Genomic DNA, 21,833 nt, shown 5'->3' with positions numbered 1-21,833 from the left:
AAGGGAGACAGGACAGATTGTGGCTGTCCTCCTCCTCCTCCTCCTCCTCCTCCTCCTCCTCCTCCCTGGATGACCCCTACCTACCTCGATTGCAGATATAGAGGAGGCCAGCCCATACCTGCCAGACTGTCAGCCCCCCAACAGGCAAAAGACACAGGCAAGGAGGCAGCAGCAGCAGCAGGCAGAGGGACATTCCCATGGAGGAGGAGAACCTGTCAAAACAGGCACTCTGGTTAGGAGGCTGCTGGTTCGAACTCCCTATGCCCAAAGGGCACTGAGGCGAAGGAACCATTTTTATTCACCGCCAGTGGAAGAAAGACCAGGAAATAGAGGCATCAAGGAAAGGTCTCATTGTTGCTGTTTGCAAAGCAACCAGAGACAGGAGCTCAGGAGACCACTGGCTTCACACCGTCGGCCAGACATTTGACCTATTCCTCCTGTGTGTTCATGGAATAAAGATGCCTGGGCAGCAGCAATGAGCAATGGGATTCCAAGCAGGCACAGACCTGCTCACCCAGTGGCATTCCTCCCTTCCCTGGTAAAGGTAAAGGGACCCCTGACAATTAAGTCCAGTTGCGAATGACTCTGGGGTTGCGGCACTCATCTCGCTTTATTGGCCGAGGGAGCCGGCGTTTGAGATGAGTGCCGCAACCCCAGAGAGGCGCACAGAAACGCTGTCTACCTGCCTGCCTGCCAGAGCGGTACCTATTTATCTACTTGCACTTTGACGTGCTTTTGAACTACTAGGTTGGCAGGAGCAGGGACCGAACAATGGGAGCTAACCCTGTTGCAGGGATTCGAACCACTGACCTTCTGATCGGCAAGCCCTAGACTCTGTGGTTTAGACCACAGCACCACCTGTGTCCCATCCCTTCCCTGGTAGCCAAGGGTAATTTAAAAGGAGGTTGACCCATCAAGTTGTAGAGAAAGAGGGACAAACACCGACCCATGTTATACATGTTAGCCATGCCCTGCTGTTGGCTGGAAGTGTCTGGGGCTGGAGGATGTTCCTGAGACCCCACTGGTCTCTGAGGAGGAGCCAATCCTACACTAGAGCCAGGAGCACACATTGGCACTGCCATTCAGAGCCGTGCTAGAATGACTCTTGGGATTCCTTCCGACTCTACAATTCTATAATTCTGGGTCACTCACCACCATATCGTCCTCTGTGGGGATTGAAGGCAAAAATATTTGGGCTTCTAGATGCCATCAAACCTCCAGTGAAAAATATGAAATTAAATATGAAAGAAGAGAGTGAGGGGAAAGCCCTCCAGCACACACCTGCTTGCATGTGCACACACCCTTCTTCGATGCAAGGAATTTAATGATAGATGCACAGTCAGAAACTTCCCACCAGCAACCACATTGTTGGCCCAGCATCAAACCTGGGATGGAGAAGCACAGAGTCCTGAAGTGGGGTACCTGATATTTCTTTTCAGGCCCTTCATTGTCGTGAGTCCTCCATCCTCTCTGGAGCCCTGCAATTCCAGAGTTTCTGGGATGCCTGTGGTTTCCAGTCTCTTGCCGCATTGCTATCTTGCGGCATCACCAAATCACTGTGATTGTAATAGTCCCTCGGCTGATACAGCCAAAGCCCTTCCTAAATTGAGCACAGCAGGAGTAAGTCCAGCGACCTCATAACTAGGGGAAATGATTGCAAATCAGAATTCATATATGTTCCTGTCTCAGTGGGTTCTCTTATCCCCCTTGGAGGAAGCAATCATCTCTTTCAGATTTCTGTTTGCCCTTTCACTCAGATGCCTTTGGAGATAATGCAGGGAAGATGGTCATTGGCAGCGGCAGCCTGTGTGTGCCTCAGACGCAGCTCACAAACCCAATCTTGGCCCCTTCCCTTTCTTAGGATTCAGAAGCTCCACAGGCTCATCTTCAAAACAAGCATAAATTTACAGGATTTAGCAATTGGAAGCCTGCTTTGTGACTTGAAGCCTCCCAGATTGCCATGGTCTTCAAATCCTGCAGGACTAACTGGAGTCTGGGGAAGGGCTGTGGGGGCCTCCAGACACACCATGTAGGCCTCCAGATTAGTATATATTCATAGATATTGTGATGGTGCATTCAGATCCCAAAGAAGAGGAACAGTACTTGAGAATCAACACAACTATGAGTTCTACGGTGTCCTGAAGCCTAACCTGGCTAATTGTGGAATCTGTCATTCAAAGATATTTGAAAAGTTTAACAAACAAACAAGCAGCAGGCAAGCATGCTAGGAAGCTTTGTCATTCACCACCAACCACCAATTGGTGCTGTAACACTTATGCAACTGCCCAACATTCACAATCTTAGAATTATTATGCTAACCGTAACAGGGGCAGAAGAGCTGCATTCTCCCAGGGAAAAGGTTTGGTGCTATTTTATTTTATTTTTAAATGCATTTTGATTAGAATTTCATTCAATACATTAAAAAAGCACAACAAAAACAAATGGGAGAGGACAGGAGATTTGGCAGGTACAGGAGAGGAGCGAAATAGTTTGGCTTGGCCAGCAAAACGTGAATATACGAGAGAGAGTGCTAAAGTTGGCCCCTCTCAGCAATGTAAAGCCCTTGCCAAGGCGCTGCTTATGCCCATTCTGATTTCAACCTCCATTAGTCGAAACATAAAGTGGAATTTTACAACTTTCTGCCAGGGCTTCGTAGTTGAACCCTGTCTCTCTTGGCATGCCTAGACCTGAAGTGAAGCAGTTAACCTGGATCTTCTTCACTCTTTTAGAGAAGGAGGTGACATTTCTAAGGTGATCACCAGTGAATTTTTAATTAGCTTCCCAGAATCATAAAGTTGCCAAGCTGAATAATGAAGTCATATTTTGAAGAGCCCTCATATGTGAGCTTCCCTGCAAACTATAAATACAAGTTCACTAATGGAGTCCATCAGGCACAATGATGCATAAAGATGAACATCGTAGAATCTGTGTCTGAGCATGATAAGTATAAGAAGCCAGCTGGAGTCTTCTTCTCTTGGTGCCCAAAATACCACAAGATTGGCAACAGGTGAACCTCCCTGGAAAGCAGTGGCAACCAGAGTGCACCTGAACAGGCTTAACCTTGTCCATCTGGGTGGGTGGACCACCAGCCCAACAATACCTTCATCTTGTCTGAATTGAGTCTCAGTTTGCTCACCTTCTTCCACTGCACTAGTTCAGGACAGCCACAGCTGGAGAAAAGAGGGATAAAGCTGGGTGTCATCCATGTACTGGTGACACTGCAGACCATGTCTCTGGGTGACATCTCCCAATGGCTTCACATAAATATTAAGCATCATGGGAGAAAGAACAGAACCTGTGCGGAACCCTAAAGATCCCAAGGGATCTTCAAGAACAGGGGTGGGGAACCTCTGGGCCCCCAGCCTAACTAGGCTCACCAGGCCATCTTGGCCAAGCCATGCACACCTGTGTGGCAGGTAAAGTTGTCGTCAGGGCAAAAATACAGCCTGTGGGGCCCTTTGCAAGACACTTTGAAGCCCCGACTGTCACCTGAGTGTCAGGGCATCAAAGCACAGCCCATGGCTCTCTGCATGCACTGAGGATCAGCTGATAGCTGGTGCTTTAAGAGAGCCCTGCACATCCAAAGCCCTGTCAGTCAGCTGGGGTTAGCTCTGCAGCACGTTACTGTATGCCATGTATGCTCCCTCCAGCATTTTGAGCACTTTCTGAGGATGCACGAAAGGAAGTGCTTTGAATGCAAACTGTAATCTCTGCCGAGGAGAAAACACTCTGGTTTTAGTAGAATTTTCTCTTCTGCAGAGACTTCAAAGCGGCTCCCTGTAACCTGCCTTTTTGAAAGTCAGCTGATTGGCACTGAATGCACATCTTCAAAGGAGGTGTCAATCATGTGATGTCATCATGGCCATGTGGCAGTGGCAGCTGAGAAGAAGGCTCATTTTGCAGCTTGCGTTGCATCCTCTAGTAGCCAGCCGGCAGAGTTATTTCAGACAGTTCGGAGGTTACGAACCCCCCCTGTGGGGACCGGCCTCTGGCACATTCATAGACCTGAAGATTCGAGGGCAAAGTCATGACTTCTGAGTGACCTTGTCTCTGCAATTGTTGCACTTTCAGATAAAGAACCCAGTGCTGCTCAATATCAAGAAAATAAAGTGTTGCACCCACAAGCACGAAACAACCCCTCTGCAGTGCCACAACTTAACGGTGTAACATTGAAAAGTGTCAATCACTTTTCCTACCTGGGCAGTTATCTTTCCACAAGGGCCGACATTGATGCCAAAATCCAGCATCGCCTGATCTCTGCGAGTGCAGCTTTCTCCTGATTGAAATGCAGAGTGTTTGAGGACAAGGACATTTGCAAGGAAACCAAAATGCTTGTTTACAAAGCTATTGTACTACCAACTTTACTGTACGATCGTGAAACATGGACCACTTATAAACGCCATCTTCAACTCCTCAAAAGAGTCCATCAACTGCGTCTCTGAAAATTTTTACACATCACTTGGGAAGACAGGCAAACTAATGCCAGTGTATAGGAAGAAACAAAGATTACCAGTGTCAAAACAATGATTCTTCAACATCAACTTTGTTGGATTGGTCATGTTGTGTGGATGCCTGATTATCATCTTCGAAAGCAACTGCTGTATTCCCAGTTTAAGAATGGAAAGCGAAACACCAGTGGACAACAAATGAGGTTTAAAGATGCTCTCAAGGCAAATCTAAAAAACAGTAGAATATGTACTGATAATGGGAAACACTGGCCTGCAAGCACTCCAACTGGAGAACAGCCTTTACCAAAGGTGTCATGGACTTTGAAGAAGCATGAACTCAGGGAGAAAAGGAGAAACGAGCTAAGAGAAAGGCACTTTTGGCAACACTCAATGTGATCAACTCCTGCCCGGAAACCTACGTCCCCACTGTGGAAGGACGTGTGGATCCAGAGTTGGCCTCCACAGTCACTTACAGATTCACTGTTAAAACCGTGTTCCTGGAAGACAATCTTACTCGGCTATGAATGATGAAGAAGAAGAAGAAGAAGAAGAAGAAGAAGAAGAAGAAGAAGAAGAAAGAAGAGCTCTTGGTCACTAGACCTGCTGCTGTAAGTTTACCTTCAGAATGTAATTATTTCTGAAGAAAATCTCATTGAAATCCTGATAGGGTGATGGGCTGCCCCCCCCTCTCTGAAAGGCAGAAAAGAAATGCAAAAAGCAAAAAGCAAAAAAGGGGAATGTTTTCCCCTCCCTTGCCCCCAGACAAACAGTGAGCATCATCTGATGAGGCCAAGAAGGAGGAGACAGCATGTGGTTGGAGGAGGAGAAGAGGGAGGGGACCAGGGCCCCCCTGAAAGATAGCCTGTGCCCAGGGCCCCCCAGAAATATTGCATTACATTTCAAAGGCAGATGATAAATTCCAGATAATAAACACACCTTAGGTTTTATCTCTTGAATTCTGTTAATTCTCTCATAGGATTAACTCTCAGAAATGTATATACTAATACCCTTATCTGGAAATATTCAAACCATGGTGAATTTTCTGAGTACATCTATTTTCTAATTTCAGAATACACAATCCTATTATTTCTTTTAATAAAGTTTTTATATCTGAGCAGTTTATTCTTTCTCCACATTCTAAAGGCTTGATCAGAATCTAAATGCTTCAGTACAGATGTAAAGCAGAATATATTGGGCTTAGTAATAGTTCATAACAATGCCATATCTTTAGCCAATTTGAGATTAGATAGCACAAAGTCAGTAAAAAACAAAACCCTATCAATACTTTTTCTGCAAAGTAATTTATGTAACTGAGATCTTACCAAGACTCTCTCAAACTACTATAGGCAGAGTCAGGATCCATCTCGTGCAGGACCACCAACCCATTTAGGCCATTTGCGATGTGTTACAGATTCTGCTTTGGGGCCTGCCAGGCCTTCCCTCCCTTCTCCATCCTGCAGGACTTTTGCTTTAACCTTTGGCTTGGTCTTATTATGGATATATTTCAACATGAGCTGCTTCTGCTTCTTAATTTACTGTTTTTTTTAATTTTAATTGGTAAAGTATGAAAAAGAGAGTTTAGTTTTGGCAACAGTACCATTTTAATCATGGAAATTCTTCCTGAAAAGGAGCAAAATAATTCCCACCATTATTTTATCAAAGTATCTTTATAGTACCTATAAAGAGATTCATAATTGTTTGGGTCTAAGTCATTTGTTTGTTTGCTCTTGTAATTCCCAGATATCACCCCTTAAAAGTGTCTTGCACCTTTTGCTTCATTCCCCAAACTCCTGTTCCTTTTCCTTATTCACTTTGAACCCACCAGTCATGCATATTCTGCTCATTGTGGTTCTCCTGCTGTCAGAGTCTGCTATGGCTGAGGCCATTTGCTCTTAGTTTGCTTATTTCGCAAGGATAGCAGAGCAGATGCTCCACACAGTTCAAACACTGTCGATTGTCCAGTTGTGAAAGCCATTAATTCATCCATTCACAGCTCCTTCAAGGGAGGAGAGTTCCTTATAAAGGAGGCTCCATACAAGTCCAGAGAGTCCATTTGTTAGCCAGAGTTCACTGTAAAAGAACAAGCCATCGTCTCCTTGTGTCAACGGAAAGGTCTGCTAGCCTGGCCTTGACCATTGACATTTGTTTGAAAGTCTGCAGTGTCCCAGTTATTAATGTATTTTCCAGAGAAATATCCTCTTGCAACGGCACCATCAGGATCGACAGATTTCTTGTGCGAGAAGCTTTCATGGGCTTCACTGGGTGCACAATACATTACAAGGATTACACATGGATTTTGTGTGTGTTGGGGGTTGTGGGGATTGTGAACAGTAAGGTCAGAAGGAAATGAAGTGCAGAAAGTACCTTTATAGTTACATAATTAACAGTGACCAATCACAAAAGATATTTACACAGACCTTTGAAACATGAATTTCCTTTTAATCAACCAGTATTTATGGATGGTTCTCTTGCAACTTTTTCCTGGTGTACAGTGCCTTGCTGTCTTTGTTTACAAATTGGTAGTTCTGTAGGAATAAATGCAATGCTTGTTGGTGATAATACAGACAGTTAACATTTAGCTAGTTACCACATGTATTGTTCTTAGAAAATGAAGCTTTGTCCTTAATTGTACTTTGGGCTGGAGCCAAAGGAGGTTTACTAGACAGATGACATCAGGTCTCAGGGACGCTGGTCTCTCCTCCATGAAGAGAGGCTCCAAGTAGCCATCCCTCCAGCTTCCTTCCCAAAATCCTCAGGAGGACAAGTGATGCTATGCTGTTATTTGCTGTTGTTCTGAGGAGGGTTCCCAGGGATGTAGGAAGTGGCCTTATACTGAGAACATTTGTAGCTCAGAATTGTCTACACTGACTGCCAGTGGCTCTTTGGTCTTAGCCAGCTCTCCCTGGAAATGCCGCTGGGGCTGAACCTGGCATTCATGATAGCTAAAAGGAGGTACGGTACTTCATTATGTAGTTAAACGATGGCACTTGCTCCCACAGGAGGCAGTGACGGCTACCAACTTGAATGGCTTGAAAAGAGGATCAGGCAGATTCATGGCAAAGAGGGCTAGTGATGGCTATGTTCTACATCAGGCATCCCCAAACTCGGCCCTCCAGATGTTTTGGGACTACAATTCCCATCACCCCTGACCACTGGTCCTGTTAGCTAGGGATGATGGGAGTTGTAGTCCCAAGACATGTGGAGGGCTGAGTTTGGGGATGTCTGTTTATATCCACAGTTAGAGGCGGCAATGCTTCTGAATACCAGTTGCTGGAAACCACAAGAGGAGAGAGTGATCTTGTGCTCAGATCCTTCTCATCTGGTCAACAACTGTGAGAATGGGATGCTAGACTAGAAGGGCCATTGGTCTGTTCTAGCAGGGTCGTCTTATGTTCTAATGTTCTTCTGCATGCAAATAAGATATACCACTGAACTTGTACGGCCCTTTCCCTGTATGGGTGAAGCAACTGCCCTCATAGATAGCAGCTCCATTGCAAGCCTCCTCCTTCATCCATCCAACACCCCATTCCCTCCCTCCCTCTCTCCCTCCTTATGTGGTGGCTATGGAGATTCACACAGACAGGCACCTCACTTTTGAGCTCCACCACCACCACAAGGACTCTGGTATTAAGGCCTTTTGCACCTGTCAGGTAGAATTTGCTCTGACTGTCCTAGGGGCAGGTGGGGCCTGTCTGAGGGACGGAGGTGTCTTGGCCCTCCTCAGGACAAGCGCAAGGAGGTGGAGGTTTCATTCCCAGCCTGCCTGGCCTGTGACTCCTGCCTTCCTGCCTGCCTCCCGCCTCAGTTCTCGTCTCTGCCCTGAAGTCAGCAGTTGCTCCGATGGCTTCTGCAGATGGAGAGAGGGCCCTTTATTGAATATTCAAACTTATTCAAGGAGGGGAATGGAATGTCTAATTAATCTCTAAGAAGCCATCCGAGTGTCTGCTGCTGGTTCCCCTGGCAGTCTTCCTCATGTGGAATAGCCACCAGAAGCCCAGGGAAAAGCAGCTCAGCACCAGCAAGTCGCAAAGTTGACTTTCAAAAGTAGGACTCCGGCTTATTTTTAGCAGATTGACTGCCTCCAAGTATGATTCACCACCCCTCGTTTTCAGTGGAGGAAAAATCTGGGTTTGAGAAATGTTCTTATTTTGGAGGAAACAACACCTCTGTGGCTGCACAAAAAAGACTTGGGCCCTGCGGAGAGGGATTCTGCGTCGTGTTCCCCAAGGATTAGACTCTTCCTTAGCAAAATAATTGGTAGAGCTAACAAATGGGGACTTGCATAATGCAGCCCCTTCTCTACCCCACCCCACAATAGCCAGCGCCCCAATAACTCAAACTAAAATCATTCCAGCAATTGCTTGCCCCCAAATATGCAAGCTCTAAACACCATATTTGTTTGTATTAATTTATTAATACGCATTCTGCCTTTCTCTTGTAAAAGAGATCCGAAGCTTATTAAATGAAGCCAAGGTGTTCCTTCTGCTTCACAGGGAAGAGAAGTGACTCCACTTTGTGGAGATACCCCATATCCTCCCCTGAATGTGGCAAGGGAAAAGGAGGAAGAAGGAGAGCTTTCCTCGCCAAACTTGTCCAAATGAAGCACTGCAAGGAGTCATTTCTGCAGTGGCGTAGCGTGGGGGGTGCAGGGGGGCTGGCTGCACCGGGCGCAACATCTGGGGGGGGGGCGCTCGCACTTGCAGCTCTCTGCCCCTACCTGGCTCACTCACTCTCTCTCACTGCAGTGCTGGCTGTGCGAATCCGATCCGAGCCGCTGGGTCGCTGCCCACTGTGGAGGGGGTGGGTGCCAGGCGTGCGGTGCGGAGAGAGAGCGAGGGACTATATGGGGGAGGGACAGTGCAGCGGCCGCCCAGCGCAGCGCTGAGCGCGGGAGAGAACCACACCAGACCAGACCAGGCAGCAGCAAGAAGAAGCTGGCAGCGGCGGCAGGTTAGGGGTTAGGGGGCACAAATTACTTGCCTTGCCCCGGGTGCTGACAACCCACGCTATGCCGCTGCATTTCTGAATGAAAGACTTCTATTGCATCTTTCATTATTATTATTTTTTCAAAATCAGGATAGTTTACAACACAAAAGTGGTACATTTAAAGCACATTGCTTTCCCCCAAAGAATTCTGAGAACTGAAGTTCACCTCTCACAGAGCTAGAGTTCCTAGCACCCTTAAAAAACTACAGATTGTTAGGAAAGGAATTGAAAACAAAGCTGAAAGTATCATATTGCTGATATACAAATCTGCAGTATAGCTGCTTTTGGAATACTGTCCTTGCCCGGCTGCATCTCCATGCTCTCCATGTGCTGATAAGTAGGTGGAATATTATTTTACTGGGAGTTGTACTTCCAGTGTGGGTAAGTGTGGGCCCCATTGGTGGAATACAACCCCTGCCCTAGTATAGCTCAAGCAGAAGTGAACTGAAACTGCCCTTTACAGTCAAATCAAGAAACTGGACAAACATGGATTTGGTTGCAAAAAGTTTAAAAAAGCATCCTTCAAAACAGGGAATTAAAGAGACACATAGAGGGTTGAATGTGGGCGGGGAGGGGGGAGGGGGAGGATCTTACCAACGAATTGAGTGGCTATTTTCTATCATTCAAGCTGCCACTCTTCATTATTCTCAGCGGGACATGACAGCATCATTTCTTGACTCCAAATGGCCTCTGGCCAAACTGGCCTCAGATCAAACTCAGCATGAATCACAGCAGCAACAGCACTGAGGAAATGCTTCCAGCTGCAAAGAGTGACACTGTGGCCTTCACATTCAGATGATGGGGACACAGGCACACGAGGGCAGGGGGTTGGTTCATAAAACCGGTGACATTCCAAGCAGCCTCTGCCCTGTGTGGCATTTGTTGAAAGACACCAAGCGCAGGAAGTCCGAGGCCCTGTTGGGCCTGCAAAGGCCTGGTTCCTCAAGGAGGCACCTTCCCTCATTCGCCTCCTCTGGGGCTCAGCTGATGGCACCAAGCAGATTCCCCAAATACCCTGCTAGTCCCCACTGGGTGCTTCTATGTCCTCCTTATCCACATGGAGCAGTCTCCATGTGGGCTTAGCCGTTAACTTCATTCAATCCAGGCACACAAGGAGTCAGGGCTGGCCCAATACACTTTGGTGCCTGAGGTGAAACACAAAACGGCATCTCCCTCCTTGTTGGGGAAGAAAGGGTGAGTGAAGAGGTCGGAGCTAAACATTACAAGTTAAGAGCGTTTGCAGATGACCTAGTATTGACTTTGCAAGAGCCAAACACTAGTACGAAAAAGGTTTTAGAAATAATACAACAGTTTGGCCAGGTAGCTGGATTTAAGTTGAATAAACAAAAAACCAAAGTCTTAGGAAAAAATTTAACAGATACAGAAAAGGAGAAGTTTCAAGAGGAGACAGGGTTGACACTGGTTAAGAAGGTGAAATACCTAGGGGTTTATTTGACATCTAAAAATGTGAATCTGTATAAAGACAATTACGAAAAATGTTGGTCAGAAATCAAAAAAGATCTAGAAATATGGTCAAATTTGAAATTGTCAATGTTAGGCCGAATTGCTGTGATTAAAATGAATGTATTGCCTAGAATGTTATTTTTGTTCCAGACCTTACAGATTCTGGATAAGATGGAATGTTTTAAGAGGTGGCAGAAAGATATTTCGAAATTTGTCTGGCAGGGCAAAAAGCCCAGAATCAAATTTAAAATATTGACAGATGCTAAAGAAAGAGGGGGTTTTGCCCTGCCGGACTTGAAATTGTATTATGAGGCAGCAGCATTTTGCTGGCTGAAAGAATGGATGCTCCTCAAAAATACAGACATCTTAGATCTGGAAGGTTTTAATAATGCATTTGGTTGGCATGCATATCTATGGTATGATAAAGTCAATAGTGCCTTTAAGAATCACATTGTTAGAAAAGCATTGTTTAATGTTTGGATAAGATACAAAGAACTGTTGGAAAACAAAACCCCTAGATGGGTCTCACCAGTGGAGGCCAAGGCAGTGAAGAAACTCAATATGGAGGTCGGATGGCCGAAGTATTGGGAAATCTTAGAACAAGATGGAGATAAGTTCAAATTGCAAAGTTATGAGAAATTGAAGCACAAGGTACAAAATTGGTTTCAATACCATCAAATAATGGAATTTTTCAAACAGGACAGGAAAATTGGCTTCCAGAAGGAAAAATCAAAACTAGAAACTGAATTGTTAGAACCCAGTATTAAGAATTTATCTAGAATGTATAACTTGTTGCTGAAATGGAATACACAGGATGAAACAGTCAAATCAGCTATGATTAAGTGGGCACAGGATGTCGGTCACAACATCATGTCAGATGACTGGGAATGGTTATGGAACACCGGTATCAAATTTACGGCGTGTAATGCCTTAAAGGAAAATATTATGAAAATGGTATACAGGTGGTACATGACCCCAGTCAAGCTGGCAAAAATTTATCATTTGCCCGATAACAAATGTTGGAAATGTAAGGAGACTGAAGGTACCTTCTATCACCTTTGGTGGACATGCCCGAAGATTAAGGCTTTCTGGGAAATGATCTATAACGAAATGAAAAAGGTACTTAAATGTACTTTTCCTAAAAAACCAGAGGCCTTTCTCTTGGGCATTGTCGGCCAATTGGTGCCAAAGAGGGACAGAATTTTTTTTATGTACGCTACAACAGCAGCAAGAATACTCATTGCAAAATATTGGAAGACACAAGATCTACCCACTCTGGAAGAATGGCAGATGAAAGTGATGGACTATATGACATTGGCCGAGATGACAGGCAGAATCCGTGACCAAGGAAAAGAGACGGTGGAAGAAGAATGGAGAAAATTCAAAAGTTATCTTAAGGACCATTATAAACTTAATGAATGTTAGAGTGTTGTGGTTTTTAGGAACAAAGGGATACAGTGATATAAGGTCAGAATATAGAGATGACTAAGATGACAGAGGTTGGAAAGTAACAATTGGGAGTTGCTATAAAACTTTGGACATTGGGATGCAGAAAGGGGGGGTATGGGGAAGTCCCAGAAAAGAGGTTCATGAAAAAATATGTTATGAAATTATGTGTGTATGTTTGTCTTTTTAAGTGTTTGTTTGTTCTTTAAAAATTTGTAAAACTAATAAAAATTTTATAAAAAAAAAAAAGAAAGGGTGAGTGAAGATCTGCATCAGGAACACGGGGGGAATAAAGATCTGCACTGGGATCTGTTGTCCCTGTGGATCCTGCCACCTGAGGCAGATGCCTCACCTCATGGGTGGGCCAGCCTTGGCAGGAGTAAATCATGCATATAGGCCAACTTCATGCACCTGAATATGTTGGCTTTTTGTTTGACTTGTTTGTTTGTTTTACTGCAGCTTGTTTTGGGAAGATACCCCTTGCTCTCACCTGCAGGGTTACCCACTGGGTTGAATGACTGGAGAGATGCTCTTCAAAGAAGCTTTGAGGACATTTGCATCTGGATTGCTTAGGCTACCTTCCTCCACCCGAGTGAAAGCTTGGCAGGAAAGTTTCATTGACAGGAAAGTTATGGCTTTGGTGCAGCACAGCAAGCAAGTTCTTCCCGGGTGCTCATTTCCTGCAACCTTGGGGGACATACCTGATGTTTCAATGCTCTGTTGTCAGCCTTACACTTTGCGTAAGAGCCTTGTGGTCACCACACCAAGGGCCTTTTGCACAAGTTTGTTGCAGGAATGAAGCAACCCTCAAGCATCCTCAAAATGAAGCTGGCCCATCTGGGTGCATCTCCATGGCTGGGTGAGCCACAAAGGTTAAGGAGATCTAAACATCTTATAAACTTCATTTTTGGGCTGTCTCTGTATGCCCCCCCCCCAGTTAAAAGCCTTCATATATTTTTTTACATTGTACAGCCTTGAAAGTCAAAATAAGAAGCCTAAAAGTTCTATATTATTCTAGATTCATAAAAGCCCCAGCTCTCAGGACTTTGTCGTGGGAACGACACCCATTTGTCTTCTAGAGGTGCTGGGAAGTCCACACTCTTGAAGATAAGGCCCTTTCTCCCCCACACAAAGACAAAAAAAGAATGAAACTTTAGCATCAAGTTACAAAATGCTTTGGTTTTTGCAGGCAAAGTGCGCAGCAGGGACTCTCTGCAGGGATCAGACAGGAGAGCCCAGGAAGGGCTGCAGAGGAAGCCTCGAAGGGAGCTTCAGCTCAACTTGGGTCAAGAGTAATTATCACTTCTGCACGGCAACGGAAGCTTCCAGCGATCCCACTATGGGTTCAGGTTAATTGTGGGCTCTCAGCTGAAATGCAAACACTTTTCTCTTTAGAAGGTGTAGCTGTGTTTCCTCCCACCAAGCAAAGGTCACCGCAACCCAGAAATGAAATTGGCAGTTTCCATCCTTTGGCTGGTGGAGATTTGTGGCAGAAGTGGCAGAAGTGGCTGCTGGGAGAACAGCTGGGCCCCATCGCAGGAGCTGCCTCTGCTCCTCTGGGGCTCTGCCAGCCTGACCATGTAGCCCACAGGGTAGCAAGGCAGGGGAGAGATGAGGGCGAACAAAACTCTTGTGTTGTGGATTCAGACCCAGATGCCCATCCTGAGGGCTCTGATCAGGCTCAAGGAAAGCAGAGCCTGCTTGAGACTAGAGGAAGGGAGAATACCTCAGAGGGGAAGGAAGTTCTCCTGGCTGAGTTTCTTTCCACAAGAGTTTAATGCTCCATTCCCATCTGAATGGCCTGAGCAGTCAGCCTGAATAACTGACCCTTGACCCTTCCATGCAGGGATGTTGGAAAACTCTGATGAAGGCAGGACTGGGTATGTGTGGAAATTGTCAATGGTCACTCATTCATCCCATGTCCAGAATGGAGAGAATACAACCAGTTATCACAGTTGCTGTTGTTTTCAGTCATCAATAAGTAACTCTTGACTCCTGGATTGTTTTACACAGAGAAAGAGGGCCATCGGGGATAGGTCTGGGGATTGGTTTTTGTTCTTCTCTTCTATATAAGGGACAACATCCTTGATAACCAGCAGTCTCTCAAGTTCCTATGTGGAGAGGCCACGTGGGGCTCATTGAAAGTGCTGTAATGCATGGGGCATTAGGATGAATCTTCTTGCATTAGGATGAATCTCCAAAGGCATGAGAGCAGAGTTCACTGGTGGACACTTTCCTTGCTTCTGCACTGTGCTTTGCTTAGTATCAGCTTGTAACTGAAAGAATTGTGTGTGTTCGCCAGCAAATGGAAGAGCGAGACAATACCTACAAAAGATGACTGGCTTTACAAATTAAGCAAATTTATAGAAATGGCAAAGCTAACTGCAAATATAAGAATGCAGTCAAATCAAAAACTTAGACAAGAATGGCAATGTTTTGAAGAATATATGGATAAACACTGTTCAAAAAAAACATGCTGATATGCTTAGATGAAAGGAGCAAAGTGGAACAGAAACCATTAATAAGTCATGTCATAAAGAGATCAAAATATAAAACTTAATAGATTGCAATGTTTTATACCAAACTCAAAATATATGGTAGTCGAGGTGTGGTGGAGGGAAGCGGTAGGGCATGGTGATGGGTAGTCATGGGGGTGGGAATGATTTTTGTTTGCGTAAATAGTAATTTATTTTTGTCTATTTATGTATTTCCTTTCCTTTCTTTCCTTTTCTTTCTGTAACATTAAAAATCAATAAAAATGTTTTAAATTTAAATTTGAATTTTAAATTTAAAACAATTGTGTGTGGTTATATTTGTTCTTTGCAATGTTTAATGAAACTAATAAAAATTCTTTAAAAAAGAAAATGTAATCAGTGCCTTATGCTGCCCATCATTTGCATTTTTTCCCCTTTGCATTGCTTTGAAATAACATAATGATAACTTAGTTACATAAAATTGTGCCATAGCAGATGGCAAAGAGCATAACGTCATTTAGTCAGAAGCCGAACTGTAGTGCAACAGAAACAGTTCTGTGGGCAGTGAACAGAGTAAGGAACAGAAATCCATGCATTCCGACATCGCTCCTCCCAGGCCACAAAGCAAGCCACTTGGGGGACATCTCCCATCCTGCCTTGGCTCTGCTGCAATCAGGTCATGGTTTTAAAATGGGCCTAAAGTCAGGCCGGATGTACTTGGTTTCATACTGGCACCTTAGCCATAAAGACTGTCAAGTGCTGCTTGCCCAGGTAACTTGAGATTCCTGGCCATACTAATCTTTCATACTTTAGGCTCAGCTGACTAACCAAGGGAGGTTCAGCCATCCCTTTGAGTCTCCTCTTCCACTGCATCCTAATGAACACAGCATGGCCTTAAAAATACTAGGTGAGCCTACTGAATCAGCTGCACTTCTCTCCTCCTGTGGTTTCCAGCAAGCACAATCCACAAAGTCTAATTCCTGGCACAGGAAGGAAAAGGTTCAGATGAAATCTTACTTCTGAGTGTGCCATGGAGCAGAGGGGGAAAGATTTGAGCAACGTGCAGGGATGGAGCAGGAGGGTTGCACGCATCCGACTGTTGGGGGTTTATTCTCATATTGCCTTTGAAACTGGGGGTTAAGCAGTGGGTGTCTGTATAAGGAAAGGAGCCACCTCTCTAATCAGGAATAAAGGCACAAGATTGTAAGCGGATCAAAGGGCAGCAGCTTCATTAACGTAACAAGATCTGTAACATGCGTCAAGGGATGTTAGCAACCAGCTCATGACCCTTCAGTGCGGGGGTCCCTGAACTTCAGATGAGAGCTAAGGAAATACTTCTGCTGTCTCTCTGGTAGACATCCACCTGGTTCTGAACACCAGGTGTGCCTCCATGCCAATCATACTTGAAGTGTGTAGGAGAGAATGTGGAACCGCGTCAACAGAAGTATAGTGTTCAGATCAAGGGAAGTAATAGTCCTGCTCTATTCTGCCTTTGTCAGACCACACCTGGAGTACTGTGTACAGTTATAGGCACCACAATTTACGAAGAATATTGACAAGTTGGAATGTACACAGAGGAGGGTGACCAGGGGTCTGGGAAGCAAGCCTTATGAGGAATGGTTGAGGCAGTTGGGTATGTAGCCTGGAAAAGAGGAGCCTGAGAGGAGATATGATAGCCATCTTCAACTATCTAAAGGGCTGTCACATTGTAGGGCCCCAAATAATGACTTCAAATGAGATTCTGACTATACATCAGGAATAACTTTCGGATGGTAAGAGCAGTATATTCCCAGTCCAGACAGACCATTCAGGAGGGACCACAGTGATGGCTTTCATGGTCTGGGAAAATCAGCAGGGTCACGCTCCATGGCCCTTGTCAGGAAACTGCCATCGGAGCCAGAGGGAGAGGGAGGGGTCCAGAGGGATTCCGGAGAGCGTCCCGGGAGGGAGAGAAGCAGCCCATCTTCTGAGGAAGGAAATCAGCGTAGCACCAGTGGAGAAGGGGGGCAGATGGGGGAATCGGCGAGGTGGCTCCATGACTCTTCACAGGAGACCAGCGGGGAGAGCACTGGTCCTCCACTGCCCACACCCTCCTTGCGCAGAAGGCTTCCGCGCAGGGAGAGTAGGCGGCGACTAGGCATCAAAGAACTTTTATGCTGGAAGAAGTTCAAGAAACGCCCACTGACGGATTCTGCCAGCGATTGAGACAGCCACGGGTGAATGGCTGTTCGGACAGTGAGAGTTCACCCAGGTAACCCAGCCAGTGGTGGTGCCGATTTACGCACGAGCAACCCCTAGAACCATTACAGCAATCCATCAGTCACTGACGTTGCTTGTGCACAGCCCAGGAGTGGCAGCACGATGAGCCAAACAGGAACGGCCGGAGAGACGGAGCAACCAGCTGCGGTGCGGAGTCTGGTCGAGAGGAACCAAGACTTGGAGCAGCATGTAGCTATCCTGACGGCGTGGCTGGATGAAAGACGGGCTCAGGATGCTCAGGTCAGACCCACCCCCATCGCAAGGAAGGTACCGGGGCTGGTACACAAGTTTGGTGGGAAGCCTCAGGATTACAATGCTTTCCGAACGGAAATACAGTACGCTTTGGAACTGCAGACAGATGACTTTGCCAATGACGGGGAGAGGGTGGCTTACATTGTGGGGCATCTGCAGGATGGGGCGCGCGAATGGATCAGGCCCTTAATGGTGACGGAAAATGGTGCCTTGAAGGACCTTAAGAAATTCTTCCAGGCAATGGATGCGATGTACTCCAGTGAGGTGGAGCAAAGTGTGATTCGGCGGGAACTGATGGGGTGCAAGCAGGGGAGCCAGTCCGTCAGAGACTACTGGTCGCGTTTTGCGATGTTAGTCCACCGGCTCGGGTGGGCCCAAGAGTTCTCCAAGTTTTCCTTCGAGATCCGGGAGAGGAAAACGTAAGAGCAGATGCTCTCTCCCGGAAACCGGAGTACATGGAAGGAGAAGGAACGCCAGAGATCCGACACGTGATTCCTGAGGACCGATGGGTGTGTGGGGGTACATTGGTAGGGAAACGAGAACTGGCAGGGCTTACTAGAGACGACGAGTTCGCTCAAGCGAAAATCAGGGAACTCCGGGACGGAAGGGAAGACCATGGGGGGTTTGAGGAAAAGGAAGGGCTACTGTACTATAAGGGGGCACTGTATGTACCGGGGGAGACCTTGAGGGGAAAGGTACTGAAGCAACTCCATGACAACTCAACAGCTGGGCACTTTGGACAGCACAAGACCATGCTGCTAGTCACTAGGCAGTTCTGGTGGCCAAGGTTACTGGAACCCTTACCTACACCGGGAAGGCCCTGGGAGGTGGTGTCCATTGATTTTATGACAGATTTGCCCAAGTCAAGGGGGAAGACAGCAGTCATGGTAGTAGTCGATCTGCTAACAAAAATGTGCCATTTCATAGCCTGCTCACATGCGGTGACGGCAGAGGAGACAGCCAGGTTGTTTGTGGATCACATTTTCAGGCTGCATGGAGCGCCCTCGAGGGTAATCTCGGATCGCGGGAAACAATTTACTTCCAGGTTCTGGAGGAGGCTCATGAGCTTGCTACAGGTCGAGGTAGGCTTCTCGGCGGCGAGGCACCCAGAAACTAACGGACAAGCAGAAAGAGCAAACAGTATACTCCAGCAATACCTACGCTGCTACGTCAGCGAGAGACAGAACAATTGGGTAGAGAAACTAGCGTTGGCTGAATTTGCGTACAATAACGCTGAACATGTGTCCACGGGGATGAGCCCGTCCATGGCCAATTATGGGTGTCACCCCAGGGCTTTCCCAGGGAGGGGGGAGGAAGAATGGAGTGTACCCGCGGCAGAGCAGTTTGTAGAAGAAATGGAGGCCTTGCACCAGCAACTCAAGATGAACTTGGAGCGGGCCAAGGAAGTTTACAAGAGGCAGACGGACAAGCACCGTCGGGAGGGGGAGGCCATAAGGGTGGGAGACTGCGCATGGTTGTCAACCCAAGGGTTACCCCTAAAGGGAGGGTGCAAGAAGTTGCAGCCGAGGCGGCTGGGTCCTTTTGAGGTAACACAGCAGGTGAACCCCATGGCATTCAAGCTCAAGTTGCCCAACAGCATGAAGATACATCTGGTGTTCCATAGGTCCCTACTTTCACCGTACAGGGAGGGGTGGGAATTTCCAGGGCGGGAAGGAGGAGTCACCACCCACCCACTGGTAGAGGAGAGGGAACACCGCAACCAAGCCACGGAAATACTCGATTCAAGGTGGCGAGGTCGTCAGGTGGAGTACTTGGTAGCGTGGGAGGGAGAACCCAGGTCAGAAAACACGTGGGTCCCCGCTGAATGAATCAATCAATGACGGCTATCTGGTGGGAAAATTCCACAGTTTGTTCCCGGATAAGCCAAAACCACTAGCGAGTTTCTGGGAGGAAGAATTTGGAACTACAGACGACGAAGGGGACTTTATGGGTTTTCCTGCCTCCGAAGAGGAAGGAGGGGAGGTGTCAGAGGGCGAAGAATCAGACTGGGAGGTCCAACCTGTGGGAAGAGATAGGAGCAGGTGGAAAGCTGGTTTTGAATCCTCAGAGGATAGTGACAGCTCCTTCAGGGGATTCCCCACATCGCCGGCCGAGGGAAGAGACAAGGTTGAATCGGAAGATTGCGCCAGGGGTGGAGGGGGTCCTGGGGAGGAGGTGGATGTCAGGAAACTGCCATCGGAGCCAGAGGGAGAGGGAGGGGTCCAGAGGGATTCCGGAGAGCGTCCCGGGAGGGAGAGAAGCAGCCCATCTTCTGGGGGAGGAAATCAGCGTAGCATCAGTGGAGAAGGGGGGCAGATGGGGGAATCGGCGAGGTGGCTCCATGACTCTTCACAGGAGACCAGCGGGGAGAGCACTGGTCCTCCACTGCCCACACCCTCCTTGCGCAGAAGGCTTCCGCGCAGGGAGAGTAGGCGGAGACTAGGCGTCAAAGAACTTTTATGCTTGAAGAAGTTCAAGAAACGCCCACTGACGGATTCTGCCAGCGATTGAGACAGCCACGGGTGAATGGCTGTTCGGACAGTGAGAGTTCACCCAGGTAACCCAGCCAGTGGTGGTGCCGATTTACGCACGAGCAACCCATAGAACCATTACAGCCCTCTTTCCTCCTGGCCAAAATGGTCAAAGCAGGAAAGTTCTTGAGCCAAGAGAAAGATCACCACCACCAAAAACCCTTGATCTACTCTTCAAGGAAAGCTACACAGGGCCTCTTTTTCTAGCAAAGGTAACCCGATGTGGGCAGCCAAGCCAGCCCAGTGCCTGAGTGCTGGTCAGCCAGCTGGGGAGGTGGGGATGTGCAGGATGCAGCAGAGGTAGACTTTGTGGTTTGTTTGTTTCCACTTCTTTCAATCTAGGACAAGGAGGGCTGCACAAGGGCCCCAATGTGAGCTGACAGTTCTGAAGAGATGACAGGAAATGGTTTCCAGGGGACTCCTTTGGCCACGGAGACTCTGGGAGACGATGTGCGGAACCAGGGAGTGCTTGAGCTGTGGAAGATTTTGCCTCAAAAAAACTTGTCCAATTTCATTTTTTAAATCCTTCCAATGGAGGTGAAACAGCCTTGTATCTGTGGATTATTTTACCCCAGGAGGGTTTTGTAACAGACATCAAAACAGATGAGTTGTGACAGACACATCCTGAAGTCTCCAGTCGAGTGGCTCACACTCGGCGGCACCCAGTGACCACCCCGGTTGTGAGGCAGGAGGTTCAGACAATGCCTCTGACGCTGCAGGAAGACGATCTAGCTGGAGTCTGTGATCAGAACAGATCATTCCACTGCAAGAGCTCCCCCTTCATTTCATCAGGTTAAAAATAGGGACCAAGGGATGTTACGGGAGGTTTCTCAAGGGGAAAACAAACAAAGCAACAACCTTTTGCCTCGAAACCCAAACTGGGCAGGTGGCCTCACCTCTTCATCTTGCGTTAGCATTCCACCTGTCTCCTCTTTTGCTTCAGACTGACCTTAAGCTGCAACTTTTTAGCTCTGGCCATTTCAGTTCTCCTTGTCCTTTTCTCTGTAGGGAAATGGCATCTCCTCCTTCTACCCCCCCCCCTTTCCCCCACATCTCCTTCTGAGTGTGAATCTGTCTTGATGTTTCTTTTGGCCCTTGTGGAACTGTTCCCTCTTCAGGCAACATGCATATCATTTCTTCTTCCTGGAAGAAGTTGGTCAGAGAAACTCCGTCCAACTTCTCAATGGCTTCCTTCCACTTTGTAAGGAGTCAGAGGATGTGGGCTGGTTGACTACATGGTTTCCTCTAGGGAAGTTCCAATATTTGAGGCTTTTAGGGGGCTGCTAAAAATAGTTCATTGCCCCCTCAGAACTGAAGAGAGGTGGATTTCCACTAGTTTTCCAGTACTGAGTGGACTCTATGACGCTTGTGATTTTTACAATGGCAAAAGTGGACTAGCCTTCTGTAGCATTCAGGCAAGCTGACCCACCTACTACTAGCCTTGGGTGAGAGGACCTATGTTCGCACACACACATGCCCCACCACAAAGTCCATTTATGGGACCATGTCAAAGAACTTCTATGGACCGTTAAAGCCCTTCAGAGCTTGGGGATCTCTCTTCAGGTGCACCTACCTGGACCTTGAGATCTGCACAGGAACCTCTTCTCTGGGTATCTCTGCTAGGTAAGGTGTGGCCTTTCCAGCCCCATAGCTGTAGAATCCCTCCTCCAGGAGGCTTCCTGACAGCCCCCTTCATTATTCTGGTGCTGAGTGAAGAAGACCTTTTGGTTTTAGGCTGAAGCTTGTCTCTCTCTCTCTCTCTGCTCTTTTTTAATTATGTGTTTTATTGACTGTGGATTTTAATTTATGGCAGATGGACATCAATGGGAGCAGGTTCAGAGGAGGGCAGTAGAGATGGTCAGAAGAGGGGTTCAGCCTGGAGGGGGCAATGATAGAAGAGAAGACGGGAGAGAAAGGCAAATTGTGTTTGCACATTAGGAGAAACTTAGTGAAGTGAAGAGCAGATCAATAAT

This window comes from Podarcis bocagei, assembly GCF_964188305.1.
Source record: "Podarcis bocagei genome assembly, chromosome: 7".
Taxonomy (NCBI): Eukaryota; Metazoa; Chordata; class Lepidosauria; order Squamata; family Lacertidae; genus Podarcis; species Podarcis bocagei.
Note: the sequence above shows the minus strand (reverse complement) of the source record.